General features: G+C 40.9%; 1 protein-coding gene and 1 long non-coding RNA gene across 3 annotated transcripts in view; one reads left to right on the forward strand and one right to left on the reverse strand.

Moving 5' to 3' along the window:
• The window catches only part of PDE4B (phosphodiesterase 4B), a 660,822-nt gene extending 656,830 nt beyond the window's left edge, over positions 1-3,992 (reverse strand). Inside the window, exons 1-3 of one of the 2 annotated variants that reach the window (XM_044001361.1) lie at positions 3,858-3,992; positions 2,812-3,037; positions 1,979-2,063 (exon numbers count right to left, since the gene is read on the reverse strand). The gene's annotated coding sequence lies outside the window, so the exon portion shown is untranslated. Of the gene's footprint in view, positions 1-1,978; positions 2,064-2,811; positions 3,128-3,857 lie in introns of those variants that run through there. The other variant, XM_044001359.1, reaches the window with a different exon arrangement.
• Positions 3,188-26,707, forward strand: LOC122753727. The gene is made up of 6 exons (XR_006356305.1): positions 3,188-3,622; positions 4,030-5,876; positions 17,303-17,709; positions 18,080-18,174; positions 21,658-21,859; positions 26,531-26,707. It is a non-coding gene; the product is annotated as an uncharacterized LOC122753727 (long non-coding RNA).
• Positions 26,708-26,964: the final 257 nt, after the last annotated feature.

Raw genomic sequence — 26,964 nt, forward strand, 5'->3', positions numbered from 1 at the left:
CGATGGCTGATTTCAGAGGGCTCTTCCAAGTGGGCCAATTATTCCAGGAACTTGAGAAGTCAAGATTTTCTTTACTTGCATCTCTTGTCCCCAAAGTTTAAGTGAAAAAAAGTACAAGCTTGTAACAAATCTGTTGCCTTTTACCCATAGTGTTGGAATCTCTCCCTTTTGTGAGTCAAGCCAGGATCATGCCTCTTGATTTGATCTGTCCTTATTCATTGGAAATCCTCTGGAGTTAATTTTTGAACAAAATAACCCCTGTGATTCTGAAATTTACCTTGCAAGGGCTCTGTGCCCTGTGCTCAGCTCATGTTGGATTTACCCATTACCTAAATCAAACATCTTCCGCTCCCAATGCTAAAAGGTTGTGTACATGTGAAATTCCCTCAGCTCTCCGCCTGTTACATCAAAAATAATACCCCCAAAAGGGACAAGAGCTTAGGAAAATAGGGGCAGTGGGGAAAATAAGAGAGAAACAGATAAATGAAATGTCCTAAGGCAATAATGGCTGGATTTGAAGTCAGAGAGCTTGGATTTAATTCCTGCTGCTACCACCTCTACTACCTGGGCGTCCATGGACATGTGCCTTCCCCTCTGAGCAACTGCAGTTTGTTGTTCAGTCATGTCCCCCTCTTCATAACCCCATGGACCCCATGGACCATTCTGTCCATGGATTTTTCTTGGAAAGGATACTGGAGTGGCCTGCCATTTCCTTCTCTCTGGAATTAGGTTTCCTCATCTTTAAAATGAAGGAGTTGGATTGGTTGCTTCCAGCTTAAAATCAATGCTCCAACAAGAGCAAACTGATCAAAGATGTCCCTACATGTAGATGACTGGGATAGAGAAGGGATAGAGAAATCCAAGGAAGTGTTATCCCAGTGCTTGGCACTTCCCAGGTTTGAACGTGATCTGTCCTCCCACCTCCCACCACCATGTCAGCATCGTGACTGACATGGTTCACCAAGAAAGTAGCAGATAACCCTCTGTTAAACTCTACCCTCCACCTGGCTGCCAATTCACATTCAGAAAATTTTGGCCCTTCTGTATAAGAAAGTCTTCCTGTGGGAAAATTAGCACTATGTTTGGCACATGTTGTTGAGTTGTTTCAGTCATGTCCAACTCTCCATGACTCCATTGAGGTTTTCTTGGCAGAGATACTGAAGTGGTTTACCATTTCCTTCTCCAGCTTATTGTACAGATGAAGAAACTGAGGCAAATGGGGTTAAATGACTTGCCCAGGGTCACACAGTCAGTAAGTGTCTGAGGAAGGATTTTGACTCAGGTCCTATTGATTCCAGGGTGAGGAATCTATTCACTTCACCACCTAGCTTCACATAGTAGGTACTAAAATGTTGTTCATCCAGCCTTTTGAAGTTACTGGATTCCTTCTAAGCCATTGGTAAACACACAATAGGTTCTATGAATGAAAAGCAGAAGTATGACAATTAAGTTCAAAAGAAAAGAAAAGAAAACAGTATGGGGGTGCATGTAGAAGTTTGATTAATGGAAAGGCAAATGGGCCTTTTTTGGGTGTCTAAATTGTCCAATTTTATTTATTTTATACCATTCAGAAGTTTCAAAAAGTTGGATACTACTGACACTAATAAAAAGATGGATGTTGGCCAACTAGTGCTTGGCACTCAGTAGGTTAAACTAGTAGAAAGAAGTGTACTTATGTGTTAGGATGGCTTCATCTTTTAAAAAACCTATTTTTTAAAAATCTTAACTGAAACCAATGCTTAAAAACAAAGCCAGAGTCTACTCCTTCCTTAATGGGGTATCCATTCAATCAATTAGTCAAGAAACATCTATTGATCACCTACTATATTCCAGTCTCTGTGTTAAGCCTCCATTCTAGGAGGATGGCAACTACAACAAATATTGATTAACAGCCTTATGTTTTCCTATAGTTTAATATTATAACTAGTGACATAGCAATAACGACTGAGCATGGAAACGTCAGCGGCTCTTTACTTACCCTTATTCATCTGCTTCCAAGCAGCTCAGGGGACTGGGTAGCTTGGAGCCGGAAGGCAGGTCTGAGAAGGTCCTGGGCTTGGCTCCTAGAACAGCAAACAGAAAAAAAAGAGAAGAGGAAGCAGCAGCGTGAGTCAGCCAGCGCTGCCCACCCTGGAATGGGGGCCAGCACCTTAGGAGCACCAGGGCGCCCCTCACCAGGGAAGCTAAGGGCACTTCTGGTCACAAGTGCGAAGTTGCGGGACCTTGAGAGTTAGGGGAGAGTCCCACTTGAGCAGTTGCAAAGACAGGACTTTCCTGGGGTATTTCTCTGCAAACTCCGAAGGACTTTTTGCTCCTTTCAGGGGATAGCAGGGCTCACTCGTGGGAAGGTCCTGGGTAATTTGGGCCACCAATTCTCTCTTGGGTTTTCAAAGTCATCTATGCCTCCCACCCAGGCTGATCGTATTGCCACTTGGGAAGTGTGGAGTGGGGCGGGGTTGTTTTGGATCCCTCTCCCTGTGGGACTTACCTGCCCAGAGATATGTGGAGCAAAATGCACTGGTGCTAGGAGCCATGGTGGGGTCGAGGGGAAATGGATAGGGACGGAAGGGCATAGAAGAAGGACCCTGGGCGGGGGGGGACTTTCATTGTAAAAGGCCACCAGCCACTGCCTCAGTGCAAGCGTCCCTTGGGCGGCTGCGAATTGCCTGTGTACACAGCACTAAGCTGAGAACCCCTACCCTTGCCCCGGGATCCTCACCTTCCCCCTTTGGGATTGCACACAATGTATGGGACTGGGAACGGCGGAAGAATGGAGGGGGGCAAATCCCAGGCGTCCTGGGCAGCCCTTACCTCGAGCCCCCGGCGGGCTGGCCGCAGGACTGCTGCTCTCTCTCTCTCGCTCTCTCTCTCTCTGGGATGCTCCCGGCTCTTCTCGTTCGCTCTCGCTCGCTCTCTCTCTCTTGGCTGATGCTGCCTCTGCTACCGCCAGCTCCTCCTCGGCGCTCCCAGACACAGCTGCCGCCGCTGCAGCTCCTCCCGGCCCGGGGCCAGCGCGGCAGCCGCCGCTTCTGTTCTCCTGGGGCGGGGGAAGAGAAGAGCCCGGGCGGGCAGCGAGGAGCTGGCGCGCCGTTCGCTTCGCAGCCCGGCCGAAGGGGGTGGCGGCGAGGCGGGGAGGAGGGGAAGACAAGGTGAGGGCGGGGGCGGGGGCGTGCGGGGGGCCCTGGCTGGGGCGGCCGGGATCGACTGCCCGCTGCCCACGGGAGGGACGCGGATCGCAGGCAGGCCGACGGGCCGCTGGCAGCCGCTGTGCGCCACCGGGCTGCTTTCCAGCGCCTGCCCTCCTGCACCGAGCCCCCTGCTTCTCCTCTCCGCCCCTCTCGGGACTGGCGGCTGGGTGGAGGGCTGGGGACTGAAGTCGGTGGGCCTCCCACGAGCCCCCTGCTTCTCCTCCCCCGCCCCTGCCCCCGCCTAGCCAGGCTCTCCCAGGCACTGCTGCACGCAGCCCGCCCGGTGCGGGGAATGACAATGTGGCCGATCGCCCCGCGGAGCTCAGCAGAGGATTGCGACGGGACCGGCCACCACCTGTCAATTCAGGCTCCCATCTAGAGTCTGCAATTCAGCCTGCCTCCTCCCCCTGGGGACCTCGGCGAGCCCGGGGCAGGTAACTGGGAGGGGCCCTTCTTCCTACGCCCCCTCTTCGTTCAGCCCCGTAGCAAGCCCGGGGGAGCCCTGGCACCCCGCCCTCTCTACCCCCTAGGGGCTCTCGAGGCTTTAACACACCTTCGCTGGCCTCTTCGGAGCTCTAAGTGGCAACGCGCCCCCTCCGTTGGATCCCCTCCCCCCATCATCGTCTCCCCGCCCCCCATTCATAATTCCCAGCTGGGGGCTCCACGCACCCTCCACTAGCCACCCGCACTCTCTTCCATCCGCTGCCCCTCTTCCCAGTGTGTCAGCCCCTCGCTAGGCATCTGCCGAGAATGTGATCCTGGTCTCACGCTACCATCCCTCCTCTCCCCTCCCCATCTCTTCCCCTCTTCTTCTCTTTCCCTCCCGGGCGGCTGCACAAAGCCTACGGGCAGAGCGCTCCAAGGAGAGGGGAAGCAGGCCCAGAGAAGTAGGCAGTGGGGAGGAGGGGAGCAGGCTTCGAGCACTGCACCCGCACCGCACCGCACAGCACCGCACAGTGCAGGAAAATGCTTTTGTGGAAAGGAGCCCGCCAGCCTGGGAAGGCGATGATTTGTGGGACTCGGTGCGATACTGCGTAGGGGAGCGTCTGGGACAACGAGAAACTCCTAGAAAAACCGCAGCCTGCACACCCTGGGACGGGCTTGGGGCGAGATGTGGGCGAGTGGCAAGCGACAGACTCGGGCTAAGGCTCTGTCTGGCCTTTCTGTTAAGATTTTGATGGGGAGGATTGCCAGGGGACCAAACATTTCCTTTCCTCTACGTTCTAATCCTTTAGAAACTCTGTGACCCTGGAAAAGTCACCCAACCTCTCTCTGCCTCAATTTCCTCAGCTGTTAAATGAAGGAGGGAGAGGTTTGATGTCTTCCGTGATCCCTCCCACCTCTAAATCTCTGCTTCAATATAACTTTCCTTCCAGAAAGTTGGAACATGAATCCTTCCTCCAATAATAACGAACAAGTGAGTCTGCCAGCCTTTGCTTGAAGACCTCCCGTTATGGGGAGCTCACCACCTAGCTCATTCCACATTTGGACGGGTCTACTTTTTGGAAATTTTTCCATTACATCAGTTTGTCCTGTAATTTCTATCTAATTAAGCCTATTTGTGCCTTTTGGGGACAAGCAGGACAAGTCTCATCTCTCTTCCTCCAGAGTACTTTACAGACTTAAAGACAGCTATCATTCCACACCCCCCCCCCCCGTCGCCCCCCCCCCCAATCTTCTGTTCTCCAAACTGAAGTTCTCTAGCTTCTTCTTACGGAAGAGAAGGAAAGCTGGGTTAAGCAGGAGCCATTATTTAAGGATCCTATGGCAAGTAGGATTTTGATGGCCAAAATGGAGATGGTCAAGATTGAGAGCTGGAAGGAACCTCAGAGATCCCCCTTATTTTACAGATAAGGAAACTGAGGCCATGAAGGTCAACTGGGTTGGCCAAAGGCCTTCAAAAAGTAAGACTCTGAATCTGAACCCGGGTCCTCTGAAACCTAGAAAAGAAAATGGCAAACCACTCCTGTAGCTTTGTCAAGAAAACCCCAAATATGGTCGTGATGAGCTGGATGCTACTGAAAAAATGACCGCAGACAAATAACCTCTGAATTCAGAGCCGCTGTCTACTGGGCCAAGATCCTACATAGGAGACTCTGCCCTACCAACTGTGGGACTTTGGGTATATTAATTCATTTTGTTCCTCAGTTCATTACCTGTGAAAGGAAAGGGTTGAACTAGAGGGACACTGAGACCTCTTCCAGCTCTTTTTTTTTTTTTTTTTGGCGGGGCAATGAGGGTTAAGTGACTTGCCCAAGGTCACACAGCTTGGTAAGTGACAAGTGTCCGAAGCCGCATTTGAACTCAGCTTCTCCTGAATCCAGGACAGGTGCTCTATCCACTGGACCACCTAGCTGCCCCTCTCTTCCAGCTCTTAATCCCATGAGCCTGCCTCCTTAACCTGAGTCGCCTCCATCTCATTGTGGCCTGGAAATTGCTAGCTAATGGGTGCCTGGGCTTACTCCAGTTCATTCTGCCAGAGTCGGGCATCACTCTGCTGCCTTGTAACAATTGTTACTCTACAGCCCATCCATTAGCTGCACTATTGAGGCCTGTGCCAAGAACTTGTAATGTCAGATCACTGAGGGCAGGGCTGAAAGCCAACAACTGCTTCCATGTAAGACCCTTGCTGACACATTTTCTGTCACTACAAAGGGTCGTTGTTCAAGGCCTCTTTTCTAGAGGACGGTAAGTATCCATTAATCTGAGCCACAGAGGATAAGGGGAGCCTTGACCATGTAAGAGTAAGTAAACAAAAGAATGAGTACAGTATTGGGCTGGATTTATGAGTCATCTAGAAAGAAAGGGACCTGTTTGACATATCACCATTTCCCCTCTCCTTCATCAATAGTGGTGATTTGGGGCACCCCCACCCCTTTCTTCCAGAGCTATTCTGTCCCTGTTAGAAAACATGTTGCCAGGGGTCTTAGTTGTACCAAGTCATTAACTATTATGGTGCATTATGTGTTTTTGTATTTCCCACACTCTTTAATCTTGTGATGGGCTTCAGAACAATATGAGTAACCCACGAGCTTTCTTTCTCCCAGAAAAGGTCAAACCCATTTTTACATGCAGAGTGTAATCTTCTTAATGGGCATGAGTCACATGGTGTTTTCAGGTACATAATAATTTTTGTCATCAGTTCATCTTATACTTAGGTGTCTGAGAGGACAAGGACAGGCTCTTTCTAAAGAAGTGAAGCATAGTGTTATATTGACTTCAAGTATTTTACCCACTTCTGATAGAGGCATTGAGAAGAAACCAACAGCAACAAAAAGGTTGAACTTATCAGTGCTTTAAAATGTACTTTCTGGAGTTTTGGTTGTTGTTCTTCAATAGAGGCACCTATGGGTAAGACTATGATTATATGCTATTATCTGACCCCTTAAAAATAGAGGTCAGAGTACACAGTGTGATTTTTAAATTTGTATTTGTACTTCTACATCGCTGATGGCTATAATACTTCGACACTCCTAGTATCTGGTTTTAATTTCTCAATGACTGGCTTGCAGAGCTTACTAACCAGAGACATTAGTACATGGGCATTGGACTTGGAATCCAGGAGATACTGTGGGACTCTGAGCAAATCATTTACCCTTTCTAGCCTCAGTTTCCTCTTCTGTAAAACAAAGATTATAATAATAATGCTTACCTCACAGGATTGTTCTGCAATTCAAATATAGAACTACAGAACTAATTATCACTGTATATAAAATATATATAAAAATGTTCGTTCTTGATACAATGCCTAGACAACCAAGATGCATTCTTTCTTTCTCTTCCTGTCCCTGAATTCCTAACTTCCTTCAAAGTATAGTTCAGCCACCACCACCTTTAAGAAAGCTTTCTGGATTCTTTCAGGTTTGAGCACTTTCTCCATCTTGAAATGACTTTTTACAGTCTGCTACCTTTCAGGAATCATGCATTTCTCCAGTGGAATAGAAGTTCCATGAAGGAAAAAGTTTCTTCATTTTTTTTTTAATTTTTACTTTATATTCCTGGAACCCAGCACAATTTCATGAACAGGTTAGGCTTTAATAAATGCTTGTTGAAGTCAAGTTAATGGAATTATCAACAACAAATCCAAAATTAACACAAAAACAGAAATGTTGGAAAGTAGAGAAATAAAGTGGAAAACAAAAATAACTGATAAATCTAAAAGCTAGCTATTTGGAAAAAAATGAATAGAATCATCAATATTGAAGAGAATCAATTGAGCTAACCCAATCAAAAGGAAATTATAAAAATTAAATTACAATGAAAGAAATAAAAAGAATGATCAGAATGTATTATAGTTATAGGCTAGCAGAACAGAAATTTAAAAAAAAATAGAGGATTACCTCTAACAATGCAAAATACCTAAATTAAGAGAATACAAAATAGAGATCTTGAAACACAATCTCAGAAAATGAAATTGAGCACACGAAAGAGGCATAGTGCCTTGGGGAATAGCTATCTTTGAAGCCAAAAAATCCTAGTTTGAAGTACTGCCTTTGACAGCATCACTGTTCTCTGGGACAGTGGTGTCAAATTCAAGTAGAAATGATACCTACCTCCTGCATATTGACTTAGAAAACTACAAATTAACATTATCTATATTGCAATTTAATTTAATTTATTTTATCAAACATGTCCCAATTATTTTTATTTTTATTTAAATTTTAAACTTAAATACAGGATGAGAAAAAATGTTGCCATGTACAATATAAAGCAATAAATTGCCATGTCAAGGAAACCTACATGGGATCCAGCTAGGTCGCACAGTGGATAAAGCATTGACCCTGGATTTAGGAGGACCTGAGTTGAAATCTGACCTCAGACACTTGACACTTACTAGCTGTGTGACCCTGGGCAAGTCATGTTACCCTCATTGCCCCGCAAAACAAACAAACACTATAATAAATATTATACGCTATTTTGAAATCTGCCCAATTTTGCTTCCTTGTTGGTTTTCTTTTGTTCTCTGCTCTATACTTTTTATTTTATTATTTTCCATTCCTCCCACAATCCTAAAGAAGGCTGCAATTAAGTGTGATTTTACATACATACATATATATGTACATATATATGTACATACACACATATGTGTGTATACAGATACATATATGTGTGTATACATACACATTTATATACACATACACACATACAGAGAGAGAGCAATGCACACAGAGATGGACTTAGACATAGATATGTATACAGACACATATATATATATATATAGATTTTTTATATATGTATAAACTCATACACATATATAAAACTGCACTATGCTTGTTTTCACTCATCACATATTTCCATGAAGGTGAATAGCATCTTCTTTCACAAGTCTGAGTCTTTCCATGCCTTTTCAAGTTGACCAGCTCACCAGCTCCTACACCACAATATTCCAACCCAATCATGTTCCATCTGAGAGATTACCCATAAAAGTTTTTCCCCACAGTTTTCTTCATTCCTTCTATTTTTGACTACATAGATTTTATTTATACAAAAATTAATTTCAAATAACATTATCCATTTTATACTTCAGCAGTGCTCTCAACTTATAATATAGTTTAAGGTCTGGTAGTGCTAAAACTATTTCCTTTACATTTTTTTCCTGGTTTCTTTGAAATCTCTGACCTTCTGTTCTTTCAAATGAACTTTGATATTATTGTTTCTAACTCAGTAAAATAATTTTTCATAATTTAATTGGAATGACACTGAGCCATAGATTAGTTAAGTGAAATTGTCATTTTAAAATTTATATTGGCTTTATACGCCCATTAATAATTAATATTACTTGGATATGATTTTATTTGTATAAAAAGTGTTTTATGTTTATCTTCAAATAGTTTCTATATCTGTTTTGGCAGGTAAATGCTAAGGTATTTGACACTGTCTGGTTATCCCAATTATGTTTTAATCTGGGTCAGCAATATTGAAGAGTTTTGTAGGCTGCAGAGTTCGACACCCCTGCTCTAAGCAACTCTAAGACCATAACTTGCAGAGAAAACACAGATTTACATGAACTCCCTCAACTGAGAATTCTGTATATTAAAGAAATAACAAGTCCAGACTCTTTGAATATATAAGAACTACCAGATGGGGAAAATGGATTAAGTTGACTTACACATAAACTCGATCAAACATTTACAGAGAAATTGATGCCTATGCTATATATATTATTCTAAAAAATTGAGAAAACAATATTCTATGAAATGTCATTGTTGAGATATTGTCCAAATATCTAGCCCAAACATCAAATGAAAAGGAAAGGAACTCTAGACCAGTATCACTAATAAATATTGATGTATAAAAATTTAAATAAAATCCTAGCAAAAGACTTCAGCAATATATGAAAAAAATGAGCACAAGCTAGATTTAGGTTAAACATGTAAGGACAATTTAACACTGGAGGGGGGAATTATGATAATCATATTTTTACTAGAATTTTATTTTCCAAATTACATGTAAAAACAAATTTTGACTTCATTTTTTAAAATTTTGTGTTCCAACTTCTCTTCCTCCCTCACTTCCCACCCTCTACCCCCAAGAACTCAAGCAATTCAATATAGGTTATACATGAGTAGTCATGGAAAACATCTCCACATTAGCTAGGTTGTGAGAGAAAACAGAGAAAACCAAAACTTCAGATTAAGGAACTGTAAAAAAAAATTACTCTTCAATCTGTTTTCAGATACCATCAGTTCATTCTCTTTAGATGGATTGCAATTTTCATAAGTCCTTCAGAGTTATATTGGATCATTGTAATGCTGAAAATAACCACGTCCTTCCCAGTAGATCATCTTACACTATTGCTGTTATTTTGACCTTTTCTTTTCTTTTCTTTTCTTTTTGCGGGGCAATGGGGGTTAAATGTCTTGCCTAGGGTCAAACAGCTAGTAAGTGTCAAGTGTCTGAGTTTGGATTTGAACTCAGATCCTCCTGAATCCAGGGCCAGTGCTTTATCCACTCTGCCACCTAGCTGCACCTATTGCTGTTATTTTGTATACAGTACATTTCACTCTTCTTCAGTACATTTGGTCTTTCCGGGTTTTTCTGATAGCATTCTGTTCATCATAACTTTTATATAGTACCTTAAACTTGACAAAGAATTTTCTTCACAATAGTCCAGCAAAGTAGGTACCATAATATGTTTTGCCATTATAGTCAATCATCATAACTATTTCCCTCCATCTTATTCCCTTCCCATGATATTTACTCTATTTTCTATCTTCTTTTAACCTATTCCTCCTCAAAAGTGTTTTGCTTCTGACTGTCCCCTCCCCTGCTCTGCCCTCCTTTCACCCTTCCCTCCTTATCTTCTTCCCCTCCTACTTTCCTGTAGGGTTAGATAGATTACTCCCCCCAATTGGGTGTATATGTTATTCCCTCCTTGAGCCATCTCTGATGAGATTAAGGTTTTAGGGCTAATTCTGTGTTCTAAATTTTCTCCTTCCTCCACCATCCCTATGAAACCAAGCAATTCAATATAAGTCATACATGTGTAGTTATGCAGAATATCTTCACCTTTCTCAAAAGTGTTTTGCTTTTTACTGCTCCCTCCCCCAATCTGCCCTTCCTTCCTTCCCCTTTTCTTCCCCCTTTATCTCCTTCCCTTCCCACTTTCCCTAGGGGCAAAATATATTACTATACCCATTTGAGTATGTATGTTATTTCCTCTTTGAGCCAATTCTGATGATAGTAAGGTTCACTCACTCCCTCACTCCTTCCCCCTCTCCCCCTCTCCTCCATAAGCTTTTTCTTGTTTCTTTTATGTGAGCCACTTTACCCCAGTCTACCTCTCCCTTTCCCTTTCTTCCAGTGCATTCCTCTTCCCCCTTAACTTTATTTTAAAGATGTCATCATGGGTTAGCTAAGTGGCACAGTGGGCAAAGCACCAACCCTGAACCCAGGATGCCCTGAGCCCAAATCTGGCCCCAGACATAAGCCACCCCACAAAAACAATGATAAACAAAAAATAAATGCTTTACAGATATCATCATTCCCATTCAGTTCAGACCTGTGTCCTCTGTCTTTCAGCTGCCCTAATACTGAGAAAGATCTTATGAGTTAAAAGTATTATCTTCCTATGTAGGAATGTAAACAGTTTAATATTTTAATATCCTTCATGATTTCCTTTTACTGTTTACCTTTTAATGCTTCTCTAGGGTCTTATATTTGAAAGTAAAATTTTCTATTCAGTTCAGGTCTTTTCATCACAAATGCCTGAAAGTCTTCTTTTTCATTGAAGTCTTATTTTTCCCCCTGAAAGATTACACTCAGTTTTGGTGGGTAGTTGATTCTTTGGCTGTAGTCTGGAATATCATATTCCATGCCCTTCATTCCTTTAGTGTATATGCTGCTAGATCTTGTTTTATCCTTATTGTAGCTCCTCAGTATTTTAATTCCTTTTTTCTAATTGCTTGAAATATTTTCTCCTTGACCTGGAAACTCTGGAATTTGGCTATAATATTCCTGGAGGTTTTCCTTTTGGTATCTCTTTCAGGAGGTGATCAGTGGATTATTTTAATTTCTATTTAACCTTCTGCTTCTAGAATATTAGGGCATTTTTCCCTAACAATTTATTGGAAGATGCTGTCTAAACTCTTATTTGGGTCATAGTTTTCAGGTAGTCCAGTGATTTTCAAATTAACTCTCATGGATCTATTTCCCAGGTCAGCTGTTTTGCAAGGAGATAGTTCATATTGCCCTATATTTTTTATTCATTTGGATTTGCTTTACTATGTCTTGGTTTCTCATAAAGTCACTAGCTTCCATTTGTTCAATCCTAATTCTTAGATAATTATTTTCTTCAGCCAGCTTTTATATCTCCTTTTCCATTTATTTGGCTTTTCAACTTGTTGACTTTTTTCTCATGACTCTCCTGCATCGTTTTCATTTCTCTTTCCGTTTTTCCTCTACCTCTCCAAATCTTACTTCTATCTCTCCTACTTTCTCTTTTGAGCACTTCAATAGCCAAAGACCAATTCATATTTTTCTTTGAAGTTTTGGATGTAGGGGCCCTGAGGTTATTATCCTCTTCTGAAAGTGTATCTAGATCTTCCTTGTCACTAAAGAAACTTTCCATAATTCTCAACTTTTTTTGCTTACTAATCTTGCCATCTTTTACTTGACTTTTAACTCCCTTTTACAGTGGGTCCCTACTTCCAAGCTACATTGTCCCAAGCTTCAAAGGGTCCCAGGTATTTCAGTTTGAGGGAGGGCAGGTTTTTCACTCACCTGGCTTGTCCTCTGGTCCAAAGATAACCTTGAGTTAACTTACTAATTAACCTGCCAGCAGAACTTTGTGTGCTGTGGGTCTTAGCACTGACAAGCCTGCACCCTTCCCCCACCTGGGCCTCCCACCAATCAAGATTTCTTACTTGTTCCCTGCTGGGGTGGGGCAACTGAATTCCTCCTTAGGTCCCACAGATACCCCTGTTCCACTGCCCCTCCCCCCACCTCCCCGCCACGGCCAGCCATTCAGCCCTCTCACCTGACCTTAAGTTTAGTTCCAGAAGATGGAGCTGATTTGGAGGGTCGGGGTAAGTTAATCTGGCACAGAATACCTGGAGTGTGTGTTGGCATGATCACTGGGTCAGACTGTTCTTGCAGCCTAGCACAGCCCCCTCTAAGCTGTCTTTGGCTGGAAAATTATCTCAACCTGTCTTTTTGTGGGTTTTACTGCTCCAGGGGTTGTTTTATTGCTGTTTTGGGGGTCAATAATCATTTTTTTAAAAACCCAAACTACAATAATTGTAGCAATGGCTTCAATAAAATCTTTTGACAAAATACAAATTATATTGTATTGAACTGAATTGAAAGGTATGAGGGAAAAAATGTTGAGTGAGCAAAATGGTGATGCCCAACATATTGACCTAGATCTTAATTCTTACCAATTGTGTCAAGTGCAATTGAAGGAAGAGACAAAAAAAGATGTTGTTTTCTATTTCTGACTCTCCTCTTTTGAGCAGGACTTCCTCATTATCCATCCATTTGGGAGAAAACATGAGATAAGCATTCGTTGTACCTGAAAAATATTGTGCTGGAGGAGAGGGGAGGAAGTGGAATTGATGCAAAGCATAACCAAGATACAAGTCCCTTCCCTTTACTTCTCTTTAGGATCTTACAGTGTGGTTATGAGTGCTCAGGAGTGTATAAGCTTAGGTAACCATACTCAAATCCCCAAATGTATCTATGATCCTATCAGTTGGGGTTCATTGCCTTCCTATTTTGTTATTTCAATCCATGTCCCCCAGCACAAGAAGGCCACCCAACCTGTTGGGGCTCTTCCTCTATTTCTCATGATATTGGGAAGACAACAAAATATCACCTCAACTCTCCACTAGTCTTCTGTCCTCACTAATTAGTCCTTTTTCTGTTCATCCATTTTCTTGATGGTATACTTTGCTCTAACCTTCAAATGTTCATTTTGATTGTGACCTTCCTATGCCTACCATGCACTTCTCCATAACCTACTACCTTATTTTCATTTTAAGTCCTCAGAGAGTATACTGTTCCATGATTCAGAGCCATTTGACAAATCTGGTAGAATATTAATAATAAAAATAGAGGCATTTGTTTCCAGGAAAAAAAAAAGTTGGTGGCTATTAAAGGAGACTTGCAATTCCCTGAAGGCAATCCAGCCTACTTTCTTACTCATCTAATTCTGGGCCCAAATCACCATACATTTGTACTATTGGATGTATGCATATGTGAGTGTGTATGAGTGCAATTCCCCCATGGGAATCTATGATGGAGAGACGTTCCCCACTTTCCATATCAGAGCAAGTATACATATATATCCTCTAACTGCTTCCTGCTGTCTATTAGGAGTCTTTTCATTGACTCCTTAGTTGGAACTCTGGATGTTCTCAAAGGAACAATCCTTTCCCTTCAGGCATGTTCTTCCTTCCAGCCTCAAGATGTAAAGATAAGTCTCTGAGCCCTAGAGTATGGGTGGAAGGAGGTCCAGTCCTTCAAGGCAATGTCCTCCCAGGTAAACTTGGGTCCAAATTGGGTTACCAGTTTGTGTCTGCTTTCTATTGATACAGGGACTTAGGAGACCTCAAAAGACAACTGGCATCTTGCAGTCTTCATGGACACCTAAGCATTTAGGTACTAGGCTTCAGAGCGGTTACAAAGGAGCACCAGACCAGCTGAAAGGGGAAAAGTTGCCCATAGGAAATGGAAGGGATGAGATGATGTTCATAAGAGTGCTTAGCAAAGTGCCTGGCACATATAGTCATTTAATGCATGCTTATTCCCTTCCCTTCCTTCCCCTCCAGAATCTGAGGCAGAATTGAAACAGAGGGGCTATAATTCCTCTGTTGAAGAGAACATCAAACACATATCTATGAACTGAGGACAAACTGCATGAATGAGGAAAGGACAGGGATTGATTAAGGTCAGCATCTCCTATGACCTCAGCCTGGCAGCCTCCAAGGAGCCTCTATGCTAGATATATGTGGATAGAAAAATATAGATGTATGCATATAGAAATATACATAAACATGTATATTCACATACCAAGAGTGATTAGAAAGGGGACTAATGGGAAGTACAGTTTTTTTTTTTAAATTAAGGAGCAGGATTGAAAAATCATTTCACTGGGAAGTACAAGGTGTCAAGCAAAGTCTTTGAACTTTGGAGCCTCAAAGAAAAGAAAGGAAGCCAAAAGATGGAGGGGGGAAAGAGGAGAGGAGCCTATGGCTGGCTGATTGTAGATGAAGGGCATGGCAACCCCAAACTGAATTGGAGCTTTGTGTAACTTACTGTTTTGTTTAAAAAGTGAGCCACATTGACAGAATTGTGTGGTTCTCCTGATTGTCACTGCTACCAAGACCTGAAGAATTTTACTTTCTTTCCCTCCCCAACCCCATTACTGTCTGGCAAACTCTTATAGTGTACTCTCAAAAGTTTCCTGAACAATGAAACTTTATTTTTGTTGCACTTGCACTTTTTTAATGGGATTTGTTTCCAGATAAAAAAAAATGATTTTTTAAAATCAAATTACGCATGTTTCCTATAAAGGAGTGAACCACACAATGGGCGCAATAAAAGGGAACAGATTGATCAGTAACTATTTAACAGTAAGTCAGTCTCTCTCTCTCTCTCTCTCTCTCTCTCTCTCTCTCTCTCTCTCTCTCTCTCTGTCTCTGTCTCTGTCTGTCTCTGTCTCTCTCTCTCTCTGTGTCTGTCTCTCTGTTTGTCTCTTTGTCTCTGTCTCTGCCTCTCTGTCTTTCTCTGTCTCTGTCTCTTTCTCTCAACAAGGCCTAGGACTCAATCAATCAATCATAGGTTTTAAGTTAAATTATAAAAATAGGTAAGTTAAGAAACCCTTGAAAACCATTGGACAAACTGAAATGGAGAAGTGTTTGGATTAGTTGATAAAACTTGTCATGCTTTGTGGATTTTGCATAAAATCCTATTTGGAACCCTAAGACACAATGTCTGGCAGCTTCAAGGTGGAAGTCATTCTAACCAAGCTTCTGAGAGTGAATCAAGCTTTGGTGGTCTCCCTCTACTTCTTTGACAGTTAAGAACCTTGTGAATATTGGATATTTAGAGGATTTTTGTACTTCATATTGGCCTCTATTCCTAGGAATATCTGCAGAAAAGTGACTATATTGCATGCATCAGAGCTGTGAACAAACTAAGCAGATGAAAACAAAGTGCCTTTAAGACTCTCCCAGGTGCCCAGCTAAAAACTTCACCAAGCCTAAAGAGAACTGCATGAAGAACTCCATGAAGAGGAGCTAAGGGCTTGTAGCAATGAGCAACTCTGAGTCATACCTTTGCCACATCTACTACCTGAGCCTGAGTCTGATTTCTCCTAGATTTTATGTACAGTGTCATAGACTGGGGGAATGTTTTTCACCATTTGTTCTTAATAAGCTATATTAAAGAAATAACCCCCTTTAAAAGTTATTTAAGTCAGGCTGGTTAATTGATATCAATTCATAATTGTGTGGGGTGATGATATTGGTGGGTATATGTGAGCTATAGCAATACAAAAGACCCTCCCCCTTCCCTCTCTGTGCACTGATGGATGAACTGTACATCACCCAACTGATTCACCATGATATATAGATAGATTTCAATAAATCAACAAACATTTATTAAATGTCTATTATGTACCATGCATTATGCTAGGTACTTGGAATACAAAGACAAAAATTCCTAGCACAATATCATCACACACAAGAGAACCTGGAAGACATCATCATTCAAGGGGAATCTCTTTCTCCAACTTGGACTCTCCATCTCTGTTCTTTTCTTCTTTCAATATTGAATAACTTTAATGAGTCCACAGGCAACACATTTTCAGAGAAGAGCCTTTCAAGCAGGATTTTACTTCACCAAATACTTTTCTATAGTCCCCAGACAATAGCCATAGTGAGCTCTTATATTTGCTTTATCTTTCTGTCCATTATGTGATAATAAAGATGGAGGTGACCATGACATATATCTTAGAAGAGCTTGTTTTCCTAATATCCCCAATAATGAGGTCTTCAATGCATGTGAAAATGATTCTTCGAAAAAGTTAATATAGATGGGAAAATAGGTGTATAAGTCAATAGTCGTTTTGAGTTTTTAATCTAATTTTTATTGCTGCCATTTGTTTTTATATTATAGTCATCTCCAAATAAGAGACAACCATATAGTGAAAATAACACTGGGTCTGATGCAAGAGGAAATAGATTCAATCCAACTTCTTGCACTGACTACCTCGGTAACCTTGGATAAATCACTTCACTCCCTTGAACCTCAGTTTTTTTTATCTGTAAAATGAGGGAGTTCAGCATGATGGCCTGAAAGACCTGTTTTGGATATGGACCCATGATGCCCATATTCTCTATTTCGTTTGCCACACCTCATAACAAAAACTTCAAAAGAGAGAAAAATGCAGTTTATAAACAATAAGCAAAAAAATCATTTGTGTATGACAGTATATGAAATATCCTATACTCCCAGTCCTTCACCTCTGCAATGAAGGGAAGAAACATGTTCCCAAATTTTCTCCAAAGTCAAGCTTGCTCATAACAACTACTTTGCGCTCAATTTTGTGGAGTTTTAAAAATTAAAAAAAATTTTAATATAGTTTTAATCTTTTGCACATTCTATTTCAGGGTTCTGTTTGCATCACCCAGAATCAGTTTATATTGATCTGCCCATGCTTCTCTGAATCCTTGAGATGGATTTTGAAGTACAAAGAAAAGAAAAGCATCCAGTTGATCTGGGATATAGAGCATTTGATGGGGGAAGAAAATAATATGTCTGAGTAATATTTCATTATATTCATGTACCACATGGTCATCCATTTTACAGTGAAGTTTGTTTTATAGTTCATTGCTACTACAATCATTTCTGCTTTTAATATTTTGGTATAAGCTGAGCATTGATACTAATGGGCAAAAAAGGTATAAACATTTGAATCACTTAAAAAAAAAAACATAATCACACATTTATCAGTTGAGCCAAGTCACACCCCCCGCCAAGAGTCTATGTGTACCTGTCTTCCTACAGCATCTGCAAGGTAAACCATTTCCATATTTTTGACATTTTGTCCATTTCACTGAATGTGATTTAAAACATCAGGAATGTTTTGATTTGTAGTACTCTTATTTTTAGTGATTTATTGCAATATTTCAAATGATTTTTAATAGTTTTCAGTTAGTCTTTTGAACACTGTTGACATCCCTTAACCAAATATCCCCTGAAGAATGGCTCTGAGTTTTACATAGTCATTTTGAATCTATATTTATGTTGGATACCAATCCCTATTGGAGATATTTGACACAATGGTTTCCCAATCAGTGCATTCCACTTTTATTTTATCTATTTTGATTTTGTTCATGCAAAAAGCTTTAAAATTCTATTTAACTGAAATTATATCTGAACCACAGATCTGAAGTAGAGTTATAAGATAAAGACGGAAGATTGAGGATTATCTTGTCTCAACTCCCCGTTTCACAGAGGAGTAACCTGATGTCCCAAAAGGGTAAGGAATTTTCCCAAGGTGATTTAAACAGTAAATAGCAGACCTGCAGTTTGAACCTAGGTCCTCTGACTACAGATCAATAACATTAACCTGAGAAACATGTGATAGTAATGTAAGGTAAGGTAAGGAGTGGATCGGGAGTTAAATGGCTAGATGGAGTAGTGGGATCTGGAATCAGGAAAACCTGAGTTAAATTTTGACTCAGACACCTATTAAGTGCATGACTCTTGCAGAGCCAGTTCAAGGCAGTGTGCCTTAGTTTCCTCATCTGTAAATGAAGAGCTCGAATTCCATGGTCTCCAAGTTTCCTTTCAGCTTTAATCTATGATCTTATAATCAGGGGATGCCTTGATTAAGTAGATGAGTCTACTCAAATGCACTTGATAAAATTTAAGGTCTTACCTTTTGTCTGAGGGGCATCACCTATATAGAGATAAATATCTGCCCTTGCATCTTACTTTTTTTTTTTTAGTGAGGCAATTGGGGTTAAGTGACTTGCCCAAGGTCACACAGCTAGTGTTAAGTGTCTGAGGCCAGGTACTCCTGACTCCAGGGCCAGTGCTCTATCCACTGCGCCACCTAGCTGCCCCTCCTTGCATCTTATTTACAAGACAGAGAGGAACCCCTCGAATTAGATCCCAAAGTCAAAGGGCCCAAGATCATTGGTGACTGTGACTCTTTGGAAAAATGAACCTTTATTAGTAGTCAATAAATGAGTTGTGAAATAGCTCAGTTGTCATTTCTTTTTGTAGTTTTTTTTCCTTACTGGAGTTCCACAGAAACAGAAAGTGGTGACTTACAGGAGAATCCATCAACAAATAAACATTTATTAAATCTCTATTATGTGCTGGGTACTGTGCTGAGCAAAGCTAAGGGAAGCATACACTGTGTTTTTAAGGGAGAAACCCTGGATCTCCAATTTCTATGTTTTTCTGTTTCTTTTTTTTTCCTTTTCTGAGCACAGCTGAGATACTAGAGTTCCTGAGAATAGACTTTCCCATTTTTAATGGCTGCTTTGTGGATATTAGTTCAAGATTTCTTAAGCTCAATCATTTGAGTGCTGAATCACCCAGAAGAAAATGTTCTCAGAGGTTGCTCCTTGGAGAAAGAAGTGGACCACCACCATGGCCTCCATCTTTGAAAGCCTGGTGCTACTTTAATGTAGACCAGGTTATCAGGATCCTTCCAAACATACAGCAGAGTTCTTTCTTTGTTCCTGTTGTTCAGTCACTTCAGCCAAGGCTGACTCTTTGTGATGCCATTTGGGTTTTTCTTGGCAATGATACTGAAGTGGTTTGCCATTTCCTTCCCCAGTTCATTTTACAGATAAGGAAACTGAAGCAAACAGGGTTAAATGAGTTGCTCAGGCTCACATAGCTAGTAAGTGTCCGAAGCCAGATTTGAATTCAGAAAGATGAATCTTCCTGACTTCAGGGCTAGCACTCTATCCACTGTACCACCTATCTGTCACCCACCCAAGTGCTTTATATTTCTCTATTTGCTCATAGGCTCCTGTGAGTCTTTTGCATGTTAAGAGATTTCTGTCACATTTGTCATGAAGGCTTCCTCATACTACGCCATATGGTAAACTGTCTATCAATTCAGGTTTTGGAGGCACTTTTACCTATATTTGGGGAAATCTAGATGGGGGCTACTCTTGAGCTTTGGTTTAGAGAGTTTTCTAAAGAAACTCCAGATGGAAGCAATAAGCCACAGAGAACAAATGAGATTTAGTGGTCAGGCCTCCAAGATAAGGCTCTGTCTAGATGATCTCATAGTCTTATGGGGCCAGGGATTATTAGTGACATCAAGGTTCAGAATAGGTAGATGAAAAAACAGAGCCACACATAAACTGAAAATCTCTAAGAGGTGTCTGCTTTTACATTTAGGACCATACATTTATATGTAAACAGAGAGTGACCTATTTTGAAATAAAAACAGAGCTTCCAGGCAATTTCAATGTTTGTTTTCCCATCTAGCTCCCTACGTCACACAAGTGAAAACGTGGATTCCCTCTGGCTTTGTAAAGCACATAATATGAGATCCTGCTGTGCGTATTGCTTGTTAACTACAAAAAAGCTAGGAGATAGGGTAGGGCCAAAGGCTACCATAAAAACTTTCTTCCAAAAAGCTATCTCCCATGCATGTGGGGAAACCATACAAGATTTTTTGAAACAGACAAAAGATGTCTTTTTCCCCATGATTCTCTGATGATCAATAACAAGGCAGTCGCTTGCCAAAAGTGTATGCCGCCACCAGCGTAGAGAAGATTCAGATGGAAAAGAGGTCCCCATGAATGGTGATAAATGCCACATGTCCCTGTTCATGGATAACTTTGAGCAGATTTCTTTTAGTCCTGCAATATTTCAGAGGCTTCAGATATACTACCAAGGACACAAATCCATTCTAGCTAAATACACAGGGAAAATGAAGCAAATGAAGAATGATTGTCAGACAAACCAACATGGAGTTTGATGGATAATCTATAGAGCTGATTTTTTGGGTTTGTATATATTAGACAGATATCCACAGAGACAACAAGGTATGGCTCCCCTGAACATAAGTTGGAGAGCAGCCTGGATTGCCTTTGGAACATCACACAGTGCTTTCCATGACCCCAAGTTTCTCTATGAATAATTTTTGAGAGGGCAGAACATTAAGTGACTGGAAGATATTTATTCAGGGGAATTTATTTCAGGTATGGATTGGACATGATGGTTAGTCTAGTTTTTTTTTGGTTGGTTGGGGTTTTTTGGGGGGTTGGGGTGAGGCAATGAGGGTTAAGTGACTTGTCCAGGGTCTCACAGCTAGTAAGTGCCAAGTGTCTGAGGCCGGATTTGAACTCAGGTCCTCCTGAATCCAGGGCTGGTGCTTTATCCACTGTGCCACCTAGCTGCCCCCTGCCCTAGTCCTTTTTATCGTTCAAAGTTCTGTGATTCTTTAATGACTGGGGGAATTTGGGAAAGATTTCCCATAGCTGTTGGCATGTGAGTTTACCCTTGATGTGAGCTAGGGTTCCAAGAAGCAGAAGTAAGGTGAGGAGCATTGTAAGAGTGATTCCAAGTCCAGTGCTCTTTCCACTCTGCCACCTAGCTGCGTTTACTCATAAAGATTTTACAGACATATGAAAGTATCATCCACACATGGGTTAGTAGTTGATAATTTCTTCCCTGTTGCCTTTTTTTTTAAGTGAGGCAATTGGGGTTAAGTGACTTGCCCGGGGTCACACAGCTAGTAAGTGTTACGTGTCTGAGGCCGGATTTGAACTCAGGTCCTCCTGAATCCAGGGCCAGTGCTCTATCCACTGCGCCACTTAGCTGCCCCTCCCTGTTGCCTTTTTGATCAAAAAGTGGTGACTATGACCCTTTTCATTATTTCAAAAATTACTTTCCCCTCTTTGAGATAGTTTGAAAATTCGTTTCTATGTACTTTTAAAATTATGTGACCTCTCAGCATGGATTTCTCTGGGATGTTTGTTCACAGGTTTGCCATGGCCAGAAGCTGCATCACCTGGTGACCAGCCCATTGCTAATGACTCTCCAGGCTGGGATGAGGCCAACCTTGCCCTTCATACTCAGTCATCAGAAATGTACTTGCCATGTCCTCAAAGAAGACACAGGGTACTGGTGGAGTCCAAAGCTTTTGCTCTCTTTATCAGTGAAAAATCGATCAGTCAAAGTTCCAGGTTGTGACTCTTTACTATGTTCCTCATTTCATTTATAAATTATCTCATGAAAATGATCTGGGGGTGGTAATAACAACAACACAAACTGACATTTATATAGCGCTTAAAATGTGTCAGGCACTGTGCTAAGCACTTTACAATTGTATCATTTGATCCTCACAACAACCCTAGGAGAAGATACTACAATGATCCCCATTTTACAGATGAGGAAACTGAAGTAGATAGAAGTTCAGTGACTTGATGAGGATCATACAACTAATAAGTGTCTGAGGTTGAACTTAAGTCTTCCTGACTCCAGGCTCAAAGGCATTAGGTACTGTGTCACATAGCTATGATGGGAAAGAAGAGAGGGGGAAAATAATTTACTGGAAATTGACACCTAAGTAAGGCAAAATTTAAAAGCTACATGAAGTCTGCAAAAAGTAGGGCAGACATAGTCTTATATGCATCCTAGTCTATAGAAACTAGTTTCTTGGCCATATTCTAAAGGATGAGTTACTTTTTGAAATTGCATGTTAAAATTGTGACATTATTGAATGTTTTAAGTTTTAAACATCCTCCCCAGGGCAATGGGGGTTAAGTGACTTGCCCAGGGTCACACAGCTAGTAAGTGTCAAATGTCTGAGGCCAGATTTGAACTCATTTCCTCCTGAATCTGGGGCTGGTACTTTATCCATTGTGTCATCTAGCTGCCCCTACGTTTTAAAAGTTTAAAAAAGTCTTAACCATAATTGGAGCCTCATTGGGGGAATACTAATAACCAGGACCAAATTTAAGCAGGTTTCAGGTTAGGGACAAATTATATTGTGTCCCAAGCTTCTCCTTCCTGCAAAATACACATGTTTAAATATAGGCAAAATCTAGTGAAAATGAATAGGGAGAACAAAATTTAAGAGACTTGTTTCTTATAGTTCTTGGGATTGACATCTGACCTGTTTCCTTGTAATCAGGATATCCCAGGACACTGGGAGGACATTGACATCTGAATTTGGAATGAGAAGATCAGGATTGGAATTTTGGCTCTGACATTGCCTAGCTGTATGATCATAGACATATCTATTCTCTTATTTTGTCCCTAGTTTCCTAATCTGTAAAATGAAAAGTTTGGATTAAATGACCTCTGAAGTCTCTTCTTGCACATGGTATAGCTTTTCATCATACCAAGAAGTTTGATGTCAGTAAAAATATCATTGAATTTCTGAAATGCCATCTAGACTGATCTCTTCCTTATTTTCAGACTATCTCAAAGGAGAGAAGGAACCACAAGAATGGGAAAGATCAAAGAGAGTATTTTTTTTGTGTGTGAGGCAATTGGGGTTAGGTGACTTGCCTAGGGTCACACAGCTAGTAAGTGTCAAGTGTTTGAGGCCAGATTTAAACTCAGGTCCTCCTGAATCCAGGGCTGGTATTCTATCCACTGCACCACCTAGCTGCCCCAAAGAGGTTATTTTTAAAAGGGGGCCAAGGAATGACCAAGCAGATATTAGCAATCACCAATTCATAAACCTGCCTTCTTGGAAAAACTTCTACACAAAGTCTTCCTGGGACTTACTGGTTTCCTGAAACTGCAAAATGAGGTCTTTGGAAGTTATGGCAACACCATTCACTAACATTAACTCTTAAATTGTGAAGACAAAGAAGCTTGACAAGTGAGCACATTGGGGCAAGGGAGAATGAGGAGGGGACAGAAAATCTTGTTTTTATATAGGTATACTTTCCTTATATACCTCACACACTTAATGTAAACCTTCAGACACTATGATTGTGACAGACCCTATTACTCTTTTTTTGGTTTTGTTTGTTTTGTTTTGTTTTGTTTTTTTGCAGGGCAATGGGGGTTAAGTGACTTGCCCAGGGTCACACAGCTAGTAAATGTCAAGTGTCTGAGGCCGGATTTGAACTCAGGTACTCCTGAATCCAGGGCTGGTGCTTTATCCACTGTGCCACCTAGCCACCCCCCCCATTACTCTTAAATATGGAATTAATGCTCCCTCTAATAGTCCAGAGCACAATCCATCCACGCCAGCCCAGTGTAGGTGATTTTGCCCATGACCACCCCCTACCAGAGTTTCCCATAAGTACTATTTGTTAAAATTTAGATTATGTATATAATTTGCATTTCAAGGTTTTTCTTTAGGGGTTGATGCCTTAGTTTGTTGAAATATTTGGTTTTATTTGCTGAATTTTGTTTATGATAATATATTTGTGTATACATTGTATATGTATGCATGTATGTATTGTGTATGTATACATATGTGATAATCGTGTGTAGAATAAGGACATCCTTGATAAAAACATGAGAACAGACCAGAGAAGCTTTCAAAGGCAATTTTTATATCAAACTATATCTTTGTGGACAAACAACCCACTGAGGAGGGAGCAGGTTAGGTGTTATTATCCCCATTTTAAAGTTAAGAAACCTGAGGCTAAGTGACTTGCCCAGGGTAACACAGTTACTGTCTGAGGACACATTTGAATGTAGGTCTTCTTGGCTTTTGACTGGGCATTCTAACCATTCTATCACCTAAAAGCCTAAGGAATGAAATGAAGACTCAGAGAATAAAGTCATCTCCAGACTGAGGGCCTGGTGACCAAAGGCTAATAATAATATTAGGAGGATGATGATGATGATAAACAATAACCAACTATGAGCTAAGGAGGAAGGGAGAAAGGAAAGTTGTTGGTGAGTGGCCTCCATTTTTTTGGTAAAGTATGAAGTGAGGCCTTCAACTGAACTGAATTTCTTTCTTTCTTTTTTTTTTTTTTTTTTAGTGAGGCAATCGGGGTTAAGTGACTTGCCCAGGGTCACACAGCTAGTAAGTTTTAAGTGTCTGAGGCCAGATTTGAACTCAGGTACTCCTGATTCCAGGACCGGTGCTCTATCCACTGTGCCACCTAGCTGCCCCGAACTGAATTTCAAGACATATCTTTTCCCTTCTATTCAATTGTAAGCTTCTTGGAGGAATAGATTCTCTTAGTCATCATTTTTCCCTTCAATGAATAACAAAGTACTTTAAACATTTATTAAATACTTAAATGATTGTTGAATGATTTTTTTTTTCTTGGAGTCAGTGACTCTTCCAAGATAAAGGTTTCCCACCCTTACTTTTTAGAGATATTTGTTATTACATATAAACTTGACTGTTTGACATTTCACAGTTTTGTTATAATTATACCACTTTTCTTCATTCCTTTCTCCATAATTAAAAAAAACTTTAATAAACTCCAAGAAAAGCAATAAAATTAATGACAGCCTTAAAATATTATGCACAACCATTAGAACAAAGCAGTTATGAGTGCATAATGGGTAAAAAGCTTAATTAAGAAATTAATTTCAATTTTAAGCTTTTAAGGAGTTATAACAGTCTGTATTAAATATTGTCCTCTTTTGTAAAAATGAAGTTAATCATTTAGCTACAGAAACAAAACAAACAGAAATGGCTAAAATTGACAAACATATCATAATAACTAGACACCTAAATCATTTAAGAATGAAGTTTGTTTTTCGTAACACAGAAGCCCCTCTTGGAGGTCTGTGGATAGTCATGGTGGGAGTGGGGATGGGGATGGGGATGGTGTGGAGTCTGTAAAGTGGGATGGAGAAAAATGTATTTACTTTCACTAACCTTGAACTGAAATTTAGCATTTCCTTCGCATTTTTAAAAACATTGTATCTGAGAAGGGGAACTGTGGCTTCATTAGACTGCCTGTCAAATAATTCCTGACCCACAAGGGGTTAAGAACTCCTTTTCTACAAACTCTTGCTACTTTTTCTAGGTTCAATGTGGCTACTTTGAGTAATTAATTATAGCAACCAAAGCTTGAGCCCCTTATGAAAGGATCATGGTTCGCTCAGGACCTCGGTTTGAGTGGAGCTGAGATGCTGGCTCCCTGAGATAGATAGATGAAGGAATCTTGGCCTTTTTCTGTCTGATCACTAGATCCTAATGCACCTTAATAAATGCTTAAAAGTCTAAACTCTTGCTAAAGCTCCTAATTTATGGTGACCACTCAGATTTTTAGACAGTTTAGCTAGAATTTTAGCCACCTTACGAATAGCAGCTTTACAATATAAAGCAGGAAAAACATACCAAGAAAGAAACCAAATAGTTAGACATACTCTGTCCTCTATGCAAATGGTCAAAGAAGCCTCCTGGGGAAAATTTAACAAGGAGGAAAGGCAAGAATCTGTCATTTCCCTCTCTCCATCTTAGCGAATTCTCAGCTGCTAGGATAGTGATTGGCTGGCTTCTCAGGGAAGGCTGGTAGCTGTTGCCATATTTCATGTTGGTTTGGGGGCCAGCAGAATTCCAGGAGAATTCTTGAGTTTAAGAACAAGGTGGGAAGAAGCCTCCACCCCACCCCACTCTAACTTCTCTCTCTACTTTACTCTCTACTCCAACTGCCACCTGCTGCTGACCCATTTTAGGGCAGCTCTAGAGCTCTCCAGGAATCTCTGAACACTCTAAGGCCAATCACTTCTCCATGCTGTTTGCCATTTCATGTTTCCTTTCTTCCTTTTGTCCCAGAATTCCTATTCTCTTTTCTTCGATCTTGGTGGAAAAAAAAAAAAAAACTACTTTGCTGTCTCTAAGACAGCTTGGTTGTTGTTGCCTTTAGATTTTTTGATAAGTTTTATTGATGCCCTTTTTATATCTCTCTCATTTTCAGATACTACCTCCCTCCCCTTCCTGCCTCAAAAACACATCAAATCCTCCTCTGACACAGTTAAAAGAAATCAATGGACACAACACAATCTTACAGTGAATTCAGCACTCTGCACCTAGATCAGCCCCTTTGTCTCTACAAGGCTACATGGAGAAGAGGGAGAGAGATGTCAAAATTTGTTTTCTGAAGTGTTATTGTTGAAAAATAAATTATAGAAAAAAATATCAAGGCTGTCTATTATGGCTTCTGGATTCTTATTTTTCCATATGTAGAGTCAGACAAGATTCTAGTTGAGGGACTGGCTGCTGGGAATAATCAAAGATTGTGAACATTCATAACAATTAGGGACCTTTGGGGGGAGTTAAGTACCTTCTGTGTGCTAAGCCATGTAAACTTTTGGGGTATAAAAACTAAAGATGAAACAGCCCATGATTTCA

Source organism: Dromiciops gliroides, chromosome 4, assembly GCF_019393635.1.
Source record: "Dromiciops gliroides isolate mDroGli1 chromosome 4, mDroGli1.pri, whole genome shotgun sequence".
In the NCBI taxonomy this organism is placed as follows: Eukaryota; Metazoa; Chordata; class Mammalia; order Microbiotheria; family Microbiotheriidae; genus Dromiciops; species Dromiciops gliroides.